Below are 19,789 nucleotides of genomic sequence, written 5' to 3'. Positions count from 1 at the left end.
ACAGCTATAATCACCTGCTTTTTAAAAATGTGCTTTCAGGAAAAATAATCTATAAAAAATTTCTACTCAGACTGACAATTTATCGACTTTCATAGGAATAACATGAATAGACTTTAAGGCCCTTTTCTTGATGTGCGGTTTGTTATGGGGCCATCTACAGGGATAGAAACATAAGTCTCATCATAAATGAATGTATTCTCCACTATGTAGGGACATTTTTCCCCTTTGTTTTTGAATTTCAACACTGCCATTCTTCCACATTTTCCCTCCCATGAACTCTTTTTTTTTTCCAGCTTCATCCATCTATCCTGAGTGATGCATACATGATAGCTAATATTGACAATTAACAATAGTACAGATAGTTGTTGACTGTAAATTGGAAAGATCTAGAATCTCTGAGTCCACAAACCTCAGGGGATGCCTGTGAAGGGTTGTCTATTTTAGGTTAGTCTGGACCTGCCTATGAGGTAATAATCTAAGGTTAAGTTAGTAGAGGAGGGAGGGGTTTACTGGACTGAAGCTAAAGGAGAACTGGCAGTCATTACTCTCAGCTTGCTGACAATAGATAGAGTGTGACTGGCTGCCTCTGGCTCATGACTTACACACTAAATATTGATCTCTGAGTCAAAATAAACTCTCGATTAAGTGGATTTTACCAGGATATTCTAACAGAGCAAGGATAAAGGACATGTGATACGTGTCTTCTCATGGATTCACATGGTGTCTAAATTCATTTGATGTCATTAAGTATATGTATACATGATATATGTCACCCAACTCGAAGTCTCAATATTCAGCTGCCTAGTTTGCTTAATGCCTCTGTCACCTCAATCAACACAGGCTCCATCTATACCTTTGATCTTATCGTTTAAACCACCCTGATGCCGGGCAGGTCCCACAGTCCCTGCTTTCACTTCTGATTTTATTCACAGGTGTCTCCTAGCATCAGTTTTATTTTACACATCTGCTCTAGGACAGTCTCTTTATCATCTAGTCTAACCATCCAGAAAAGCCATTTTCACGCTCCTTTCCTCCTTGTGCTTATATTTGGTCCTCCGCGTATATAACACAAGGTTTAAAATACAGAAAGTTCTTGGTGGATCTTAGCCTTCAGTGGTAATGGCAGGGAAGGAGATGAAAGCACAGTGTGCTGAAAGGAACATTCACCTAACTGAGGACACAGGCTTCAGAGAGGAGGGAGCTGAGTTGCAGAGGAAAGAACCCTGTTGCAATTCTGCTGCTCAAGTGTGAGAAGGAGGGAGGCAGAGCATTGTGTCTGAGTTATGCTGGTATAACTAAGAGAGCCAGAGGGAACTCCACACTAGTTATTTAAATAACCAACCATTGCTTCCTAATACCTGATAAGAGGACTCTGGAGGTGGGAGATTTTATTTTGTCTCCTAGTTTAGTAGTGTGCAGTCTGAACTGGTAAAACAAGGGGGCAGGGATGGATGAATCTGAATTCACAGGCATAGTAGCAAGGCTTGCTCTTATCTGTGGACTGGGGAATAGTAGCCAGATAGGAGATAAAGCAAGGATATACAGTTCAGTAGCACTTCCTGCAGCTAGGCTTCATCTTTTAAAGTTGAGACAGACTCAAAAGACATTGCCACCACTTGGGAACGAATTGCTCAAATACATAATCCCATAGGGAATATTCTACATGTGAATCACAATGGCTTCTTACTGTCCTGGGTTTCTACACTAACCACCTATTACTCTTCCCTGCTAGAGCAGGACAACACAGAGTGTGAAAACCAAACAATTATCCTCGTGTCCTTGGCTTTGGGTGTAAGTAAACCCTCAGTGCATATTGCCAAACAGTCTAAAATAAGTTAGATTTTTTTGAGCCTCATGTTTTCTGAAACATAATGGAGACACTGGTAACAACTCTAATGATAATGTGGATAAAGTAAAATTGTGATAGTTACATAAAATCTGGTGTAAAACATTGTTACTTAGGGGTGTCAAAACAGCTCAGTGGGGAAAGTCATCTGGCAGACAAGCCTGGCAACATGAGTCTGATCCCTGGGAACACTGGTAAACTTGGCACAGAAAGCCAATGCCACAAACTTGTCATTTAACCTCTACACACGCCCTATAAAATATACACCCATTTCCTTCTACACACAAAGACACATACAATACTAATAAATTAGTATACTTGAAGTTTTCATTTTATTATTTGCCACTCAAAGAGAAGGACAGCAAATTTTGAGAGAAAATGAAGAGAAGATGGAACACGTGAAAAAATGTGTTTGGACAACATGCTCACCTATGAGGATACACTCATCTAAGAGGACACACTCACCTATGAGGACACACTCGTCTATGAGGATACAATCACCTGTGAGGATACACTCACCTATGAGGACACATTCATCTATGAAGACACACTCACTCACCTATGAGGATACACTTATCTATGAGGACACACTCATCTATGAAGATACACTCACCTATGAGGACACACTCACTCACCTATGAGGACACACTCACCTATGAGGACACACTCACCTATGAGGACACACTCATCTATGAGGATACAATCACCTGTGAGGACACACTCATCTATGAAGATACACTCACCTATGAGGACACACTCACCTATGAGGACACACTCACCTATGAGGACACACTCACCTATGAGGACACATTCATCTATGAGAATACAATCACCTGTGAGGACACACTCATCTATGAAGATACACTCACCTATGAGGACACACTCACCTATGAGGACACACTCACTCACCTATGAGGACACACTCACCTATGAGGACACACTCACCTATGAGGACACACTCATCTATGAGGATACACTCATCTATGAAGATACACTCACCTATGAGGACACACTCACCTATGAGGACACACTCACCTATGAGGACACACTCACCTATGAGGACACACTCATCTATGAGGACACACTCATCTATGAAGATATACTCATCTGTGCCCACATGATTTCTTTAATTTGTTCTTTAGTTCATCTCTTTAGCTCATTAGTTCATCTCTCTAGTTCATTAATTCTTCTCTCTAGTTCATTAGTTCATGTCTTTAGCTCGTTAGTTCATCTCTTTAGTTCATTAGTTCATCTCTTTAATTCATCAGTTCATCTCTCTACTTCATTAGTTCAACTCTTCAGCTCATTAGTTCATCTCTCTACTTCATTGGTTCACCTCTTCAGCTCATTAGTTCATCTCTTTAGTTCATTAGTTCATCTTTCTAGTTCATTAGTTCATTGCTCTCTCTTTTTTTAATTTTTGAAATTTTTTGCCTTAGATTGCTTTTACTATGTTTAGGTATGGGCCTTGAAATTCTGATTTTTCCAAGTCTTTTACCATGAAGGGGTGTTGGATTCTGTAAAATGCTTTCTTGGCATCTAATTAGATGATCATGTTTTTTTTTTTTTCTTTTGCTTTGAATTTGTTTATATAGTGGACTCTATTGTTGGACTGTATATTGAACCATCCCTGCATTCCTGGGATGAAGCCTACTTGATCATGATCAATGATCATTCAGATGTGTTCTTAGATTTGGTTTGCAAGAATTTTATTGAGTACTTTAGCATTGATATTCATAAGGGAAATTGGTCTGAAGTTTCTTTCATTGTTGGGACATTGTGTGGTTTAGCTATAAGTGTAATTGTGGCTTCATTGAATGAATTGGGTAGTGTTCTTTTTATTCCTATTTTGTGGAATAGTTTGAAGAGTATTGGTATTAGGGCTTCTTTGAAGGTCGGATAGGATTCTGCACTAAACCAACCTGGTCCTGGACTTTTTTTGGTTGGGAGTCTATTAATGACTGCTTCTATTTCTTAAGGGGTTATAGGACTGTTTATATGGTTTATCTGACCCTGATTTAACTTTGCTATCTGGTATCTGTCTAGAAAACTGTTCATTTCATCCAGATTTTCCAGTTTTGTTGAGAATAGGCATTTGTAGTAGGATCTGATGATTTTTTTTGGATTTCCTCAGTTTCTATTATTTTTTCCCTTTTCATTTTTGATTTTGTTAATATGGATACTGTCTCTGTGCCCTCTGGTCAATCTGGCTAAGGGTTTATCTGTTTTGTTGATTTTTCTCAAAGAACCAGCTCCTGGTTTTATTGATTCTTTGTATAGTTCTTTTTGTTTCCACTTGGTTGATTTCAGCCCTGAGTTTGATTATGTCCTCCCATCTACCCTTCTTGGTTGTATTTGCTTCTTTCTGTTCTAGAGCTTTCAGATGTGCTGTTAAACTGGTAGTGTATGCTCTTTCCAGTTTCTTTTGGAGGCACTCAGAACTATGAATTTTCTTAGCACTGCTTTCATTGTGTCCCATAAGTTTGGATATGTTGTGTCTTCATTTTTATTGGATTCTAGAAAGTCTTTAATTATTTCTTTATTTCTTCCTCAACCAAGGTATCATTGAATAGACCATTGTTCAGCTTCCATGTGTATGTGGGCTTTCTGTTGTTTTGTTGTTAAAGAAGACCAGCCTTAGTTTGTGGTGATCTGATTGGATGCATGGGATTATTACAATCTTCTTACATCTGTTAAGGCCTGTTTTGTATCTGTTTTGTGACCGATTTTACGGTCAGTTTTGGAGACGGTACCATGAGGTGCTGAGAAGATATATTCTTTTGTTTTAGGATGAAATATTCTATAGATTCCTATTAAATCCATTTGGTTCATAACTTCTGTTAGTTTTACTGTGTCTCTATTTAGTTTCTATTTCCATGGGTTGTCTGTTCATTGATAAGAGCGGGATGTTGAATTCTTCCACTATTATTGTGTGAGGTGCAAAGTGTGCTTTGAGCTTTAGTAAAGTTTCTTTTATGAATGTGGGTGCCCTTGCATTTGGAGCATAGATGTTCAGAATTGAGAGTTCATCTTGAAGATTTTTCCTTTGACAATGTGAAGTGTCCTTCCTTATCTTTTTTGATAATTTTTTTGTTGAAAGTCATTGGATTGAACTTGAGAATATTATCCTGAGTGAGGTGACACAGTCACAAAGAAACAAACACAGTATGTACTCACTGATAAGTGGATATTAGCTCAAAAGTTTGGGATACCCAGGATTCAATTCACAGACCATGTAAAGCCTAAGAAGAAGGAAAAGCAGAATGTGGATGCTTCAGTGCTTTTTAAAGGGTGAAGAAAATACTCAGAGGAGGAAATATGGAGACAAATTGGGGAATACAGACTGAAGGAAAGGCCATCCAGAGACTGCCCCACCTGAGGATCCATCCCATATACAGTCACCAAACCTGGAAGTTATTATCAATGCCAGGAAGTGCTTGCTGATAGAAGTCTGATATGGCTATATCCTGAGAGGATTTGCCAGAGCCTGACAAATATAGAGTAGGAAGCTCACAGTCAACCATTGGACTAAACTCACGGTCTCTGATAGAGGAGTTGTAGAAGGGACTGAAGGAGCTGAGGGGGTTTGCAGTCCTATGGAGGGAGCAACATTGTCAATAGGCCAGATACCCCTTAACCTCGGAGCTCCTGGGGACTGGGCCACCAACCAAAGAATATACATGGAATGACCCATGGTACTGGCCACATGTTTGGCAGAAGATGGCCTTGTTAGGCATCAGTTTGAGGAGAGACCTTCAGACCTGAGGGTGTTCAATGCGCCAGTGTAGGGGAATGCCATGGTGGATGGGTGAGGGACATCCTCATATAGGCAGGGGGAGGGGGAATGGGATAGAGTGTTTCTGAAGGGGAGACCTGGAAGTAGGAAAACATTTGAAATGTAAATAAAGAAAATATCCAAGAAAAACAGTCAATTTTATTCGATATTAGAATGGCTACTCCAGCTTATTTCTTGGGACCATTTGCTTCAATTTTTTTCCAGCTTTTTACTCTGAGGTAGTGTCTGTCTTTGTCACTGATGTGTGTTTCCTGTATGCAGCAAAATGCTGGGTCCTATTTACGTATCCAGGCTCTTAGTCTATGCCTTTTTATTGGGGAATTGAGTCCATTTCTGTTAAGAGATATTAAGGAAAAGTGATTGCTACTTTATGTTATTTTTGTTGTTAGAGGTGGAATTTTGCTTGTATGGTTATTTGGGGGTGGGGGTTGTTGAAAGATTACTTTCTTGCTTTTTCTAAGGTGTAGTTTCCCTCTTTCTGTTGAGGTTTTCCATATAGTATCCTTTGTAGTGCTGGATTTGTAGAAAGATATTGTGTAAATTTGTTTTTGTCATGGGATATCTTGGTTTCTCCATCTATAGCAATTGAGAGTTTTGCTGGGTATAGTAGCCTAGGCGGGCATGAGTATTCTCTTAGGGACTGTATGACATCTGCTGATGTTCTTCTGGCTATTATAGTCTCGTGAGAAGTCTGGTGTAATTCTGATAGGTCTGCCTCTATATGTCACTTGACATTTTTCCCTTACTGCCTTTAATATTCTTCCTTTGTTTTTGTTTTTTCGTTTTGGTTTTCTTTTTTCTTTTTTGCATTTTGTGTTTTGATTATTATATGACAGGAGGAATTTCTTTTCTGGGTCAATCTATGTGGACTTCTGTAGGCTTCTTGTATGCTCGTGGGCATTTTTTTTCTTTAGGTTAGGAAAGTTTTCTTCTGTAATTTTAAGATATTTACTGGCCCTTTAAATTGGCAATCTTCACTCTCTTCTATGCCTATTATCCTTAGCTTTTGTCTTCTCATTGTGTCCTGGATTTCCTGTATGTTTTGGATTTGGTGTTTATTACATTTTGTATTTTCTTTGACTGTTGTGTCAATGTTTTCTATTGTTTCTTCTGCACCTGAGATTCTCTCTTCTTTCTCTTGTATTCTGTTGGTGATGCCTGCGTCTATGACTCCTGATCTCTTTCCTAGGTTTTCTATCTCCAGGTTGTTTCACTTTATGATTTCTTTATTGTTTCTATTTTCATTTTTAGATCCTGGATGGTTTTGTTCAATGCCTTTGCCTGTTTGATTGTGTTTTCCTGTAATTCTTTAAGGGATTTTTGTGTTTCCTCTTTAAGGGCTTCTAGACATTTACCTATATTTTCCTGTATTTCTTTAAGGGAGTTATTTATGTTCTCCTTAAAGTCCTCTATCATCATCATGAGATGTGATTTTAAATCTAAATCTTGCTTTTCCGGTGTGTTGGGGGTATCCAGAACTTGCTGTGGTGGGAGAAATGGTGATGCCAAGTAGCCTTGGTTTCTGTTAGTTGGATTGTTGTGCTAGCTTCTCACCATCTGGTTATCTCTGGTGCTAGTTGGTCTTTCTGTCTCTGACTGGAGCTTGTCCTTCCTGTGGACCTGTGAGCCTATGATCTTAGGTGTGTCAGCACTCCTGAGGAGACCAGCTTTCTCCTGGGCAGGGCTTGGATGTGGAGGCCTGTGGGACAGCCTTAGCTCCAGGTTTCAGATGGAGACTGGAAGGCTTGTTCATCTCCTTAGATCATCAGTTCATCTTTTTAAGGAAGCTGATATTTTGCATGTAAGAGAACTGAGGTGTCAGGACACTGAACTGGGAGGAAGTGGAATAGTTGGAAGTAGTAGAGATTAGGTTGAAACCAGAGTCTGAGTCTGACCTGTGAGCTCCTTGAATTGTAAAATTAAACAGCAGAGTCCTCCTCATTGGAGCCTAGGAGGGAGGTTCTGATCCTGAGATCAGAGGAAAGACTAGGTTGCGGGCAACTGCTAGGGTACATATGGTTATATGACAGATGCAGGTAACTGCTGTGTTAACAGTGATTTTTCAAATTATCTTTTAAAATATGCCTACACTCCCAACCCTAGCTCATCTTGCAATACTTTTATAATTCTAAGAACTTTTCTGGTATTCAAAGCCATGAACCTTTTATGTAAATTTCTGGAAGAAGTAGAATTAAATAGCTTCAATATGCAAAATAGAAAACAAACAAACAAAAATAAGTAAAGAAAACAACAAAACAAAAGGAAGCCAAAACCAAACCAAACCAAACCAAAAAAACCCTTGAGCAGTAAATTATAGTGTGTGCCTTTAATCCCAGCAATCCAGAGGCAGAGGCAAGCAGAGGTCTATGAATTTGAGGCCAGCATGTTCCTCAAAGCAACTTCTGGGACAGTCATGGCTCTTGCACAGATACTCTCTCTCAAAAAACTCAACCCAACCCAACCCAACCCAACCCAAAGCAAACCAAAACTTCTATAGGCATATATTTTTAAAACTGTCTGGTTCCCTCCATTTAAGTAACACTTAGCTGTACTTCTTTGTGTGTGAAACTTCCCTTTTCTTTTCCTTAATATTGTTTTGTGGATGATGGTAACTGATCTTAATGAAACTTAACCGACCTCAGCTGACTTTAGCCGATTATAACCAATCTTAACCACTCCTACTTTAATCCCCATACCTGTTTTCCAAATACAAACTTGTGGGTTCTTGTAAGTTGTTTTTGTTTTTGTTTTTGTTTTCTATGTTAGTGAATTTGGCAGGGCCACTTAAACAACCTCTGGGAGTAGAATACAAACATGTGCATGTTTTTCTGAAACTGGGGAAGTGATTCAGTCATATCCACTCTCATCAAGGTGGGAGAAGCTATAGGCAACATGTCTGAGGGAAAATGGTAACTTCAGGAAAATTTTAATGTATTGCCTTCATGAGGTCCATAGACTTTAAACTGAAGTACAGCCCTAGCTTAAAAGGCATAGACAGCTATGTCTGTGACCATATGAAATACTCCTTTTAAATGTCTTATCCTAATATGCATTAATTATACACAATACATTTCATTATGGCATGTCCATATGTGTAAACATTAATTTCTATCATATTCAATCCCCATCTCTGTCCATCCCCACTCTTCACAAATTCCCATTCTACTCACAAGTAGCCTCCCTCGAAATTCATTTTTGCTGATATATGTCTTTGGTTAAATGAATTTTATTAGAAATATGCAGGGTCATATTTATAGACAACTGCATAGTATCATTAAAGGAAATATCCCTCTGCTCCATTAATCATTAAAATATGAGACAATTTTGATTTTTTGCATGCTTATTGTACATTTTCTATACTGATTTTATAGATTGTAATTCAGCTATTAATAATGGAGAGCACAGAAAGCCATCTATCTTTTACCAAATCTTAAAAAGATTTAAGCCTCTAGTGGTGAACAATGCCTTGTATGTCTTTGGAAAAAGGAAGAATAAGACCTTTCTTATAATTAAAACCTTAAATGAAATATATACCATCCTCTTATGGGATAAATTAGTGATGAGCATGTTAAATACTCAGAAATGTAAGTGTTGCATGCCCCCTATCATTTTAATGTGACTTGACAATTAGAACTGGTTTGGAGTACCATAAATGTACAATTAGGGTGACTTACAAAATAGTAAGAAATTACCAACAGTCAGAAAAATATTGTGGAATGCATGGCATGTCAGAGACCTCATCTCTACTGTGTTAAGAAATATAAGCAAGTATTCGTATTATTGGCTGAGCTTAAACAGAGCAGAATAAGTTTTAAGCATTGTGAATGCAAATTTATTTGCATCATCCTCTTCCTCTAGAGCTCTCTAAAGTCTGGCAATTTATGTAGGTTTGTAAAAGCTCTACTTCTAATCGGGATTGTATCATTGTTCAAATATGTTTTCATTTAATGGCAATATGATCTGGGACAAGTCACTTACCCCGTGCTTCAGTTTGCTTATCAATCATGGTTGGAGGTTCACATCACTCGCCGACCAAAAAAGGAAATAATTGAGATTACTTGGACTGCTGCCTACCAGACAATGGAATGCTATAAATATGTATTATTATATTTAATGTTTCTGCTGTTATTATAATTATCATTGATGTTACTCATGCAGGGTCTTATAATTAGCCAATTGTAGATATTACATGCCTATTAAATGAGAAATTAAGTGTATGCAGCCCAACTTCTCTATTTCTATGGATTTTATTCTTCACCTATAAAAAGAAATCAACCCAAATAACTTGGTAGAATGCTGAATTCTAGTTGTTTTTGATTGGCAAATATGAGAGCAATGGTATCATTGTTTGTCCTATTGTAGTTTCTTCCCACATAAACTAATGAGAGAGGAGAGTGGTAGTTAGAGCCTTTGATCCATAGGATTCTAGTGTTTGTAGATTGGGTATTTATCACCTAGCTATGGTTTCAAGTTTGCTGTAAGAGCAGAACCTTTGTGATATGATTTTCCTCCTAATGCTTGTATTGGGCATAGCAACAGCTAAGATGTCTCTTACATCAGAAAAATGAAAGTCAGGCATAAACTGGCTGATGTCATTTCTGGAGGTCTAAAATTGCCATGATCTAGGACTGGCTTCTGGTAATGAGCCTTCTCTTCTTATAAATTCTCTTGCCTCTGCCTTCTTTTCACTATTGTGTTTAATCCTAAAGTGGTGGCTGGTTTATTATTTACATGCTTAACATTTAAAAAGAAACTGTCTTTCTTGTTGAGTAAGGGCATGTTTCCCAGGATCCCTTCTCCATCTACAACCTCTTCCCCAAATTGAACTTTTATTACATTTTCTCTGTAAAGGGCCACTTACTGTTTCTCCTAGCCCTATGCTGTTGTGTGAGATCTTGAGGAATGACCAATCCACTTCAGGCTAGAATGATTATGCCATTTAAGCTGCATCAACCTCGAAATCTCTTGACTGTGCAGACTTGACATTAGCCATTATCTAGTCATCCCATTGCCAGCTACCAACACCAATCTCTCCTTCATTATCCTGCACCTTTAGCAACTTAAAGCTAGAAACAGGAAATGGTCTAACTTGTGGTATTTCCTCCAAATCAGCCTCCCCTAATTCTAATCTACCTTAATCTAAATTGAATGTACAACTTGGATTGAACAACCAGATTAAATTGATTTGAAGCAGTATTGTTGGCATTAGTGCAGGGTGATGTTTTACATCTATCCTCAGACACTTGGTCAGATGTTCCAGAATATTAAAATATGTCCACGCTTCATTTTGCTCATTCTTGGGTTTGGTTATATATGTGCATCACATTTATTTTCTCTTTAGTTCTGAAGTTGCCCACACACCACAATTCCCTCCTCTCTTTTCTAGTTTTTCTCCATTTTCTCAAACTACTCCATAATTAGTACCAGAGATTCAAGCTTTTCTCAAGACCCATTCTGGCTTGACATTCACACTCTACACAGATGTCAGTATGGACACACCACTGGGATCCTCTTTCTAAAAGGATAGAGAAGTCAAATCCTGCAGGGGCTCTGTTGTCAGATCAACAATTAACTCCCATTTCTACAACTCTTCACTGAATGAATGTATGCCTGTTGAAACACAGGTTGTGATAATTCTGTGAATGAAAGTATCCAAAGTATAAAAGGATAAACCAATTTTGACTGGATTACTGAAGAAAGTGACATTTGGAAGATGTGCAATATCCAGGTACCAAAAGTTTCTGGAAAACCTATCTAGATCAAAGCAAGAACACAGATAAAGAAAATAGGCTTAAAAGTCTTCTGGACTAGAATGATGTTTCTAGAAAGAATTTAGAGACAATCAAAGGAGAGGACATAGGGTAGCTGCAAAAGGAGAGCTGCATGATACCTAAGTCAAAGGAGCTAGGTAGCTCTAAGTTTTCAAAGCTTATTATAACTACTCCCAAATAACAAAATAGAGAGAGCCAGAATGGAAGAGAGTGATTAGGAAGCTCCCTAGATATCCCAGGCTGTAGAGGACTTTATTTTTACTAGGAAATGAGCAGTGAATAATGACAAGGAGAACTGACTTACTACAGCATACAACTGAAGATGTCCATTTAGGAACTGTGGTGGTGGCCCATGGGAAGTGTCACTATTAAGAGGTGTGATCTTGTTGAGTAGTTGTGGCCTTGTTGGGGGAAACATATCACTGTGGCAGTGGGCTTTGAAGTCCTACGCTCAAGCTCTGCCCACTTTAGAAAACAGTCTCCTCCTGGTTGCCTTTGGATCAGGATGTAGAACTCTTGGTTCTTTCAGCACCAAGTCTGCCTCTCAGGTGCCTCGCTTCTCACCATGATTGTAATGGACTGAACCTCTGAAACTGTAAGCCAGCCCCAATTAATTGTTTTACTTTATATGTGTTGCCTTGGTCATGGTGTCTCTTCACAGCAATGAAAACCCTAACTAAGACAAGAACTGAGAGAAATAAATCAAGGATAATTGGTGTGTTTCTGATATAGACAGCACAGTAGAGGTGGGTTCCTAGGATGAGAGAATCAAGTGGTAAAGTGCTGTTGGGATTCCTTTGAGTGTTTGGTTTTAGAGAATCTAAGTTCAAGTAGAGCTTTCAAGACAACAGTAAGATATAAAGTCTCCTGCTCAAAAGGGTAAATTACAACAAGAGAAGTCTTTGGCAACTGAAAGCACATAGAAAGTCCTAAGGCAAGAACCTGGCTGTCAGTTAGTCAGGATTAAGAAGACATGAAACATATTGGAAGGCCCTGGACTTCTGTTTTTAGGTCAGGTGGCCCCAGTGGAGAGCTACTGCTGATAGACCTGGAAAAAGATGTGGTTGCATAGATGGGGGAAATCCAGGAAGAGTATGGAGTCACAGAAGTCACAGAAGTGGCACTTCATGAAAAAGATGAGCTTACAAGTTTCCTCTGCGGCTGGGAAGGCTGCTCTCTGAGCGTCACCGACCTGTTCTGTGGAGCTCATTTGTGATTTGGAAGAAGCAGCTTTCCTGGCACAAGAAAGGAAGACGCCAGCTTGAGCTATTGAATGGTGACAGGTAAGAGAGGCTTGGAGAAAATTACTGTAAGCAAAATCTGTTTTAATTGAAATAGTGGTTTAATGGTCACATGACTGGGATCCTGTTGAAGCGAGTACTATTTATGAAGCCACCCACTCATATCTTCTAAATCTTTTTGTTTGCTTGTTTGTTTGCACTTGGGACTCTCTAACCTCTCCTTCTGTTTCCCATCTACTTTTAACCAAAGGAGATACATATCAGAATTGCCATATGGTGAGGAAAAAGAGGCAGATCAAAAAATGTGTATAAAAACAGAAGCCACCCCTGGAGAGACAGTGTGAGCAAAAAGAAGAGGGGCAGATGGATAGGCTCCACCACACAAGAATGAGCCCTAAGTCTCTGCACAATCAATAAATGTTGACTGGCTATTGACAAATAAGGGGACAGGAGAGCAAGGCAAGCACATTGGAGGGAAAGCCATATCTTCCTAACAGCTGCTGACAGTACCACCAAGCAGCTGCTCAAGTCTGCAGCACAGAACCTTCCAGTCCCCCTTAAGACAGTCCTGGGGTCCCAACTCACACCCTAATACTGCTGTCGAAGAAGAGGTGTCATTGTGATTTATACCGTACGGAGCCAGAACTTGTTAAAACCAGGGTTTAACAAACCAGAGATAAACCAGGTGAAAACTTTCCCTTGAGTAAATGAAGTTTATACCTTACTTTCACCGTGCCTTTTCATCTTCAAAGCCACAGTACTAGCCAGGCAAACACAGTGGCAGTTTTTTCCAGCTCAAAATGAGCAGTCACATTCTAAAAAAATTAAATTTCTAGTTATTACTCCTCTCTCTCTCTCTCTCTCTCTCTCTCTCTCTCTCTCTCTCTCTCTCTGTGTGTGTGTGTGTGTGTGTGTGTCTGTGTGTGTGTGTGTCTGTGTGTGTGTGTGTGTGTGAGAGAGAGAGAGAGAAAGAGAGAGAGAGAGAGACTGAGTCAGGGTTACATGTGGCGTGCTATATGTATGGATATCAAAAGTAAACCTTTGGAAGCCATCATGCAATGTCATCTGCTGATCCATCTTCTCAGGCCTGGTTTAGAGATTTACATGGGGACTTGCCCCTGCCAAGGAAATGGAATTAGTGTTAGGAAAATCAAGACTAGACTGGATCTAAATTACTGTACAGTCTCAATATCTTATCCATGAGTTCCCATGTTCTGTTAGCTCCTTAACTGCTTTTACCTATTTTATGTGATAATATGTTTTTATTCACAAGGAACACATATATCTTGTTATTTTTATTGTAAAAGGATATTAATTGATTCTCTGCTTAAAAGTACCCTATGTGCAAGGAAGGATATTTCTTTTACTGTGAAGGTTCCTGTGACTGATCAGTGGTCCCATCTACTTTGTTCATAAGCAGTCTTTGGCTTAGTGGAAATCAGGATGGTGAACTGCTGTTTTCTGTTTATAAGAAAGAAGAGCCTATATCACCCTGTAGAAAGCACTTATAGACCAAACAATGGCTGTCCTTGAGGCAGGATTGTTGATTTCAATATAAGAGAAAAATGTCAACACTAAGTATTTTGTTGATTTTTTTATGTATCACAACCCTCCACTTGTAATTTGGTATTTCATAGTAAATAGATTCTAAATTTATGAAAAAAGTTTATAATGATATGAGTAAAATACTCCTCGTTTTGGATCAAGGTATCCTAACTTTGCTGCCATTATTAACAGGGGAGGGGCAAGTGAATCTGGGAGGAAATCAATGAGTTGGGTGGAGAGACTTAGGCTAGGATGATAAGGTTCAGGCAGGCGAGTGTCTGAAGTATGAGGGCACTGCTGGCTTGCTTCTTAGAAATCATGCAGCGTAGCCTATTGGGATGCAATTCTCCGCACAGCTATTGCAGAAATCTGGAGAATACTGGCAATGTTTGTCTTTTGTTCCCTTTTCCTCAAGACTTATGGAAGACCACCCAGAAAACTCATTTTTTATGCAGCCTATAATTACTAGGTTTCATCTTTACTTATTGCTTCTGACAAATAAAAACATATGTTAACGTGCTCTATGCTCTGTGCCAGTGTTCGGCACTAATGATTTAATTACCATGGCATGCAATCTATGTACACATTTATTCTATTCATTTCCTGCATTAAGCAAATCTTCCGTGACCCTGGCTTATGTGGAAAGTGAGAGTGAAATGCAAGAAATTAATCCAAAACAGTGGATTTCATCAGTAAGAGTCAGACTGTACAGAGAACAAAAGCCAAGAGGGATGGGATTAATTCATTCCGTGTGGACTTGCGGAGCACTATACTACTCAGGACAGGACAGGCATAAATAATATGTCCTTTTGCAGTTAAACAGCTTATCTTTCAATAAGAAAGAGGGCCAATTAAAGAAAATCACCACGTGAAAGGTGTAGAGGCTAAGAATAAGGAGCCACAGTCCATCTAAGAAAGGATCTCATTCCAGTTTAGAGGGTGAGAGGAGGCAGCCATTGAAAGGCATAAAGCATGAGAGTCAAGCTGTGACTTGGAAAAAGGTTTTGATATTCCAGGCAGAGAGCCATGAGCAATGTCCTGGAGTAGAAAGGAACAAAACAAGTCTAGGGAAGTAAGATTGTTTGGTGTGGCAAACTCCAACACAGAATTGTTGTGAGGGAAACAATCAGTGAGACGAGGGGGGAAGAAAAGTTTGAGTGAAGGCCATTAAAGGTCTCTCTTTTATGCTGTTTGAACTTTAACTGAAGCCATGCACAGCCACTGGAAAAAATTAAGTCAAGAAGGACACAAATGTACTTGGATTTTAGAACAATGACTTTAGCAATATGAAGAATGAAACAGAGGAAGTAAAAACAGAAGGAGCTAGGAGGCTATGTGAATATTGCAGAAAATACAAAATGAAAAAATTGTGGTCAACATGACTCAGTGTTGTGGAGAAGTAGAGCTATAGTCCAGGTTTGCCCAGTGCCTTGAGCTAGGACATGCCCACCATTCCATTTATTTAAACAAAAGTTTCCTTAGAGTTTACAATATGCACATTTGAGTCTGGATGTTAAAGAAATGACTTTATAGGCAGGCTCCTATTGTTCACAGAGCCTTAGCTATAAAAGCAAGAAAGAAATCAAGATTCCTGAAGCAAGTACACAGGGACCTGAAGAGTTAGTGAGGTCATCTAAATAAAATGCAGTAGGAAAGGGAGGGGTGTCACTGCAGATGAGAAGACAAATTTAGTGTCTTATAGACAGATTCAGAAAACTGTGAGAGAAGGCAGGTACACAAAGTCCTGGACACAATTCATGAACAAGCATTGCAAAGCTAATAAAGACACTCGGTTTGTAAAATCAGAAGTATAAATACATAAAGATAAGCCTCCATAGGAACCAAATCAACAGGAGCAAGAAAGGGACAGGGAGAGTAAAATGGTCCTAGGGATGAAGATGAGTGTTTGCCTAGCACACATGGAAGTGCCTGCCTCTGCATAGCCTGAGTGAGAGGTACAGCCTACAATTCCAGCATGTGGAAGAGTAGGGGGTGGAGGGGTGGGACAGAATGAAAGTAGAAAAAGAATGATCAGAAATTCAAGGTCATCCTCTACTATCTAGAGAGTTAGAGGCCAGCCTCAAAAATTGTTATAAAGTAAAATGAGTGTGCTAAGGGGCCCAATCAGCATAGTTTTAAGGAAAAACAAAATATTGACAATCCTAAGTGCTATGGATGTCAAGAAGAAAAAAAAAAATTAAATGATTAGGTTTAACAGCAGCTATTCCAGGTGACCTTGTTAGTCTTGTGGTTTTAGTGGAGGTACAGTAAAGAATCTATTCGTGAGTTGAAGAATCCAGAGAGTAGAGACAGTGAGTCCTGCAATATAAACAATCAGAGTCAAAGTGAAGGGAAATAAAACCCTAGGGGAGATCTAAATACATAAGCACATAGAAACATAGTTGTTCTAATATAGGACATGGTTGGATATGCTTAAAATAAAAATAAATAAGGCTTCAAGGAGATAATGGACTTCCTCTAGGGGAGGAAGTTCTTAAGGACTGAAGAAAGACTGGGGAAAGGGGTGGCAATCTAGGCTGTGATGGATGAGGAGGGAGAGGTGTTGGCTCTGCAGCATTAAGACAAGTATTATCAGGACCCTCTTTGTAATCCTGACCTCAGGCTTCACAGCTGCGAACTGTTGATGTTCTGGACATGAGTTGTGATGGTGGGGTACACTCATCGTGGGCAAGAGAAAGGATTAAAATTCATTTATATTCTCAGGGAAGCTTCCAGTTTCTCATTATCAAGGTGGATGGATATGATCTTACAATCTCAGCAGCCAAAAGGAAGAAAAAGATGATGATAATGAGTATCTACAATGAAAATATTCAAAATTAGTTCCATATTATTAGCACCACAGACCATGAGCCATAGATCAAGAGTCCCAAGAAGAACACAGTGGTTATCTGAGTAGGATAGAGAAACAGGTCGTTAAAGGAGCTATGAGCATTAATACCAAATGAGTGCCCAAAGGAGGGGTGTGCTGCCATAGGGAGGGTCCAAAGCACAGACATGAAGGAAGATGACTAAGCAAACAGAAGTTGGTGTGAAATTTATTTGCTTTAGAATAGAGATCTCAGAGGAAATGGTCACTGCAAATAGTAGATGTTTAAAGGAGAAGGAGCCAGAGGATCATTGCACTTATGTACATAGATTTTAGTCATTGGCTGGGCATAGATATTGTCACCTTGAGTTCCATAATGACTACTGCACTCACACAGATCAGAAGCAAGAGAGTTGGGGATTAATTCCTGGTGCCTATTTCCAGGTGTGTTTGATAAAAAAAAAAACAAAAAAACATTTTGATGCATGTTTTTAATTTCAGAATCAACCATAATATGCAAAACTTATTTCTTAGGGAAAGGTAAATACAAAAGCTGTGGGAAACATTTTATTCTGGTTATATGGATAGGAATATCAATTATGTTAAATTAAATGTATCTTCCCTTTTCCAACATGAAAATACTTTTTAGAGAATTATCATTAAAATAAACTGAAAAGAGAAGATATTCCTTCAGATACTATACTTATCAAAGAAGTTGACAGGCTTCTAAAAGCTTTTATTTTAAATTATATAATTGGTTCCAATAATTGAATTACTTTAAAAAGTTTATGGGAAACTCTTTTATAGATTTCCTGGCAGGGAGGGGGTAATATGGGGCTAAAATCCAATGTACCAGGAGAATTGGTATTGAAACAGGAAGTGTGTAGTTTCATTGTACAAACATGGCTGTAGACATTACGCCAATGGAACCCCAGTGACACTGACTTCATTGTTAACTAGGAATTAAGAGACATCAATAAGACAGAAAACAGTAAAGAAAGCAAATCTTGGGAATTCGCTGCAGGTCTCGACAGAACAGCTACTCCTGCTAACACACCTTTATCCCTCCAGCCTCCCTGCTCAAGGAGCTAAATCGGTGATACGTATTGTCAGGCAAACCTGAAACGTTAGTAATGTCAAACAGCCATACAGGGTGAGTGAAGACCTTTAATTGTGGGTACGATAATCATCCTACTTCTGTAATTTAGGGCCCAGAATCTGACTGCCACGCACCACACAGTGCTCCTCTTTTTGCTTTTTTGTTTTTTTGGGTTTTGTTTTTTGTTTTATTTGACTGGACAAACTACTAAGGATATATGCACTAAGGTATGAGTAGGAAATCCATTTCTTGTATCAGCAGGAAACACCTGCATGGCCAGCTAATCCTCGATTATTTTAATCAGTAAATAACAGTCATAAAATACTTAATACTATCTAGAATTATGAAAGATAAACTACTTCATAAACAAATCCAAAGATTTTCATAAGTTTTCTCAAGGTAACCAGAAATGGAAAGTACTTTACATCAATAATACTAAAAGTACCTTTAATTAATATTTACATAATATGGTAAAACATATTATAGCCCATCAGAGTAGTATTAAATTCCATGAAAATAACCATGTTAATAAGAGAAAGAGATGGCAGATTATAGAATTAAATGAAAATAGGAACAACACCTATATTCAAAATTTTCTAAGTTTAGAGAAAAAAAGCTAAGTCAAAACATAGAAAATCACAGAACTTTCAAATGAATCCAAAGGTTTATTATCTTACAACTAGATATAGAGAACAAAGAAGATGAGGGAGAAAAACTGTCCAACAACTAGGCGGAGACACTGTGTCTACACCATACAAAGCCCCTGCCACAGAGGGTCTGGGCTAATGAAAAAAACAAACCAAAACAAAATTTGTCACATTCAGACACATCCTTGGAAAGTTCTAAAACATCAAGAAAAGCTAAAAGGTCTTAAAATTTCCCATGGGAGAAAGCAACTTCCTTCTGGGTTTGAAATCAGATTTGTGCAGATACCTACTTATTAACCCTGTGTTCTAGAAGAGAACATTAATGTCTACACAGTCAATATTCTTTAGCCTTGAGTTTCAGAGCCACCAAGAGTAGTGACTGGTGAGATCGGAATGATGGTATGTTAGATGTTTAAGAGCTCAGAAATTTTACCAAAGTCTCAGTATATCATTATGTTCAGTATCTGAAAATATATACCAGCAAATGAGTCCTTGGTATTCATTCAGTTGTTTGTTTGTTTGTTTGTTTGTTTATTTATGCTGCTATAAGAAATGGATTTAACTCTCCATAGCTCACCAAGTATGAACTTAGCAATTTGTTAAACAAGGATGGGAGGTATGAGTGGAGTCCAGCTATCTGGAACTGACCCCTATACTACTGGAGCAAGAGAGTCAACAGTACCCCACCCATCATGTTCCTCCCAAAGCTTGAGATCTTTGAGATAGAGAGGACAGAAAGGCACTACGAGCCAGAAGACAGTCTTTTTTTAGTACAATGGGGTAATTCTAAGTATGGATCCATAGTGGCTGGGACAGTATGCATTAAGATCTGTATATGCTCAGGTCACATGAATTCTCAGCATAGAGAAGAGGGGTGGACAAGAAGTCCCCTCTCTATCTGAGGAACAGTTGGTAATTGAGAGCTGTAGGAAGAGAGAGTCAGTTTTCTTTAAAGATGTAGTCCACGGCCACCTGCCTAGGGTTGGTGCTATTGATAATGTGCTGGGCGTCCTGCAT

The sequence above is a fragment of the Mus caroli genome, unplaced genomic scaffold, assembly GCF_978045245.1.
Source record: "Mus caroli unplaced genomic scaffold, Mus_caroli_1 scaffold_3, whole genome shotgun sequence".
In the NCBI taxonomy this organism is placed as follows: domain Eukaryota; kingdom Metazoa; phylum Chordata; class Mammalia; order Rodentia; family Muridae; genus Mus; species Mus caroli.
Note: the sequence above shows the minus strand (reverse complement) of the source record.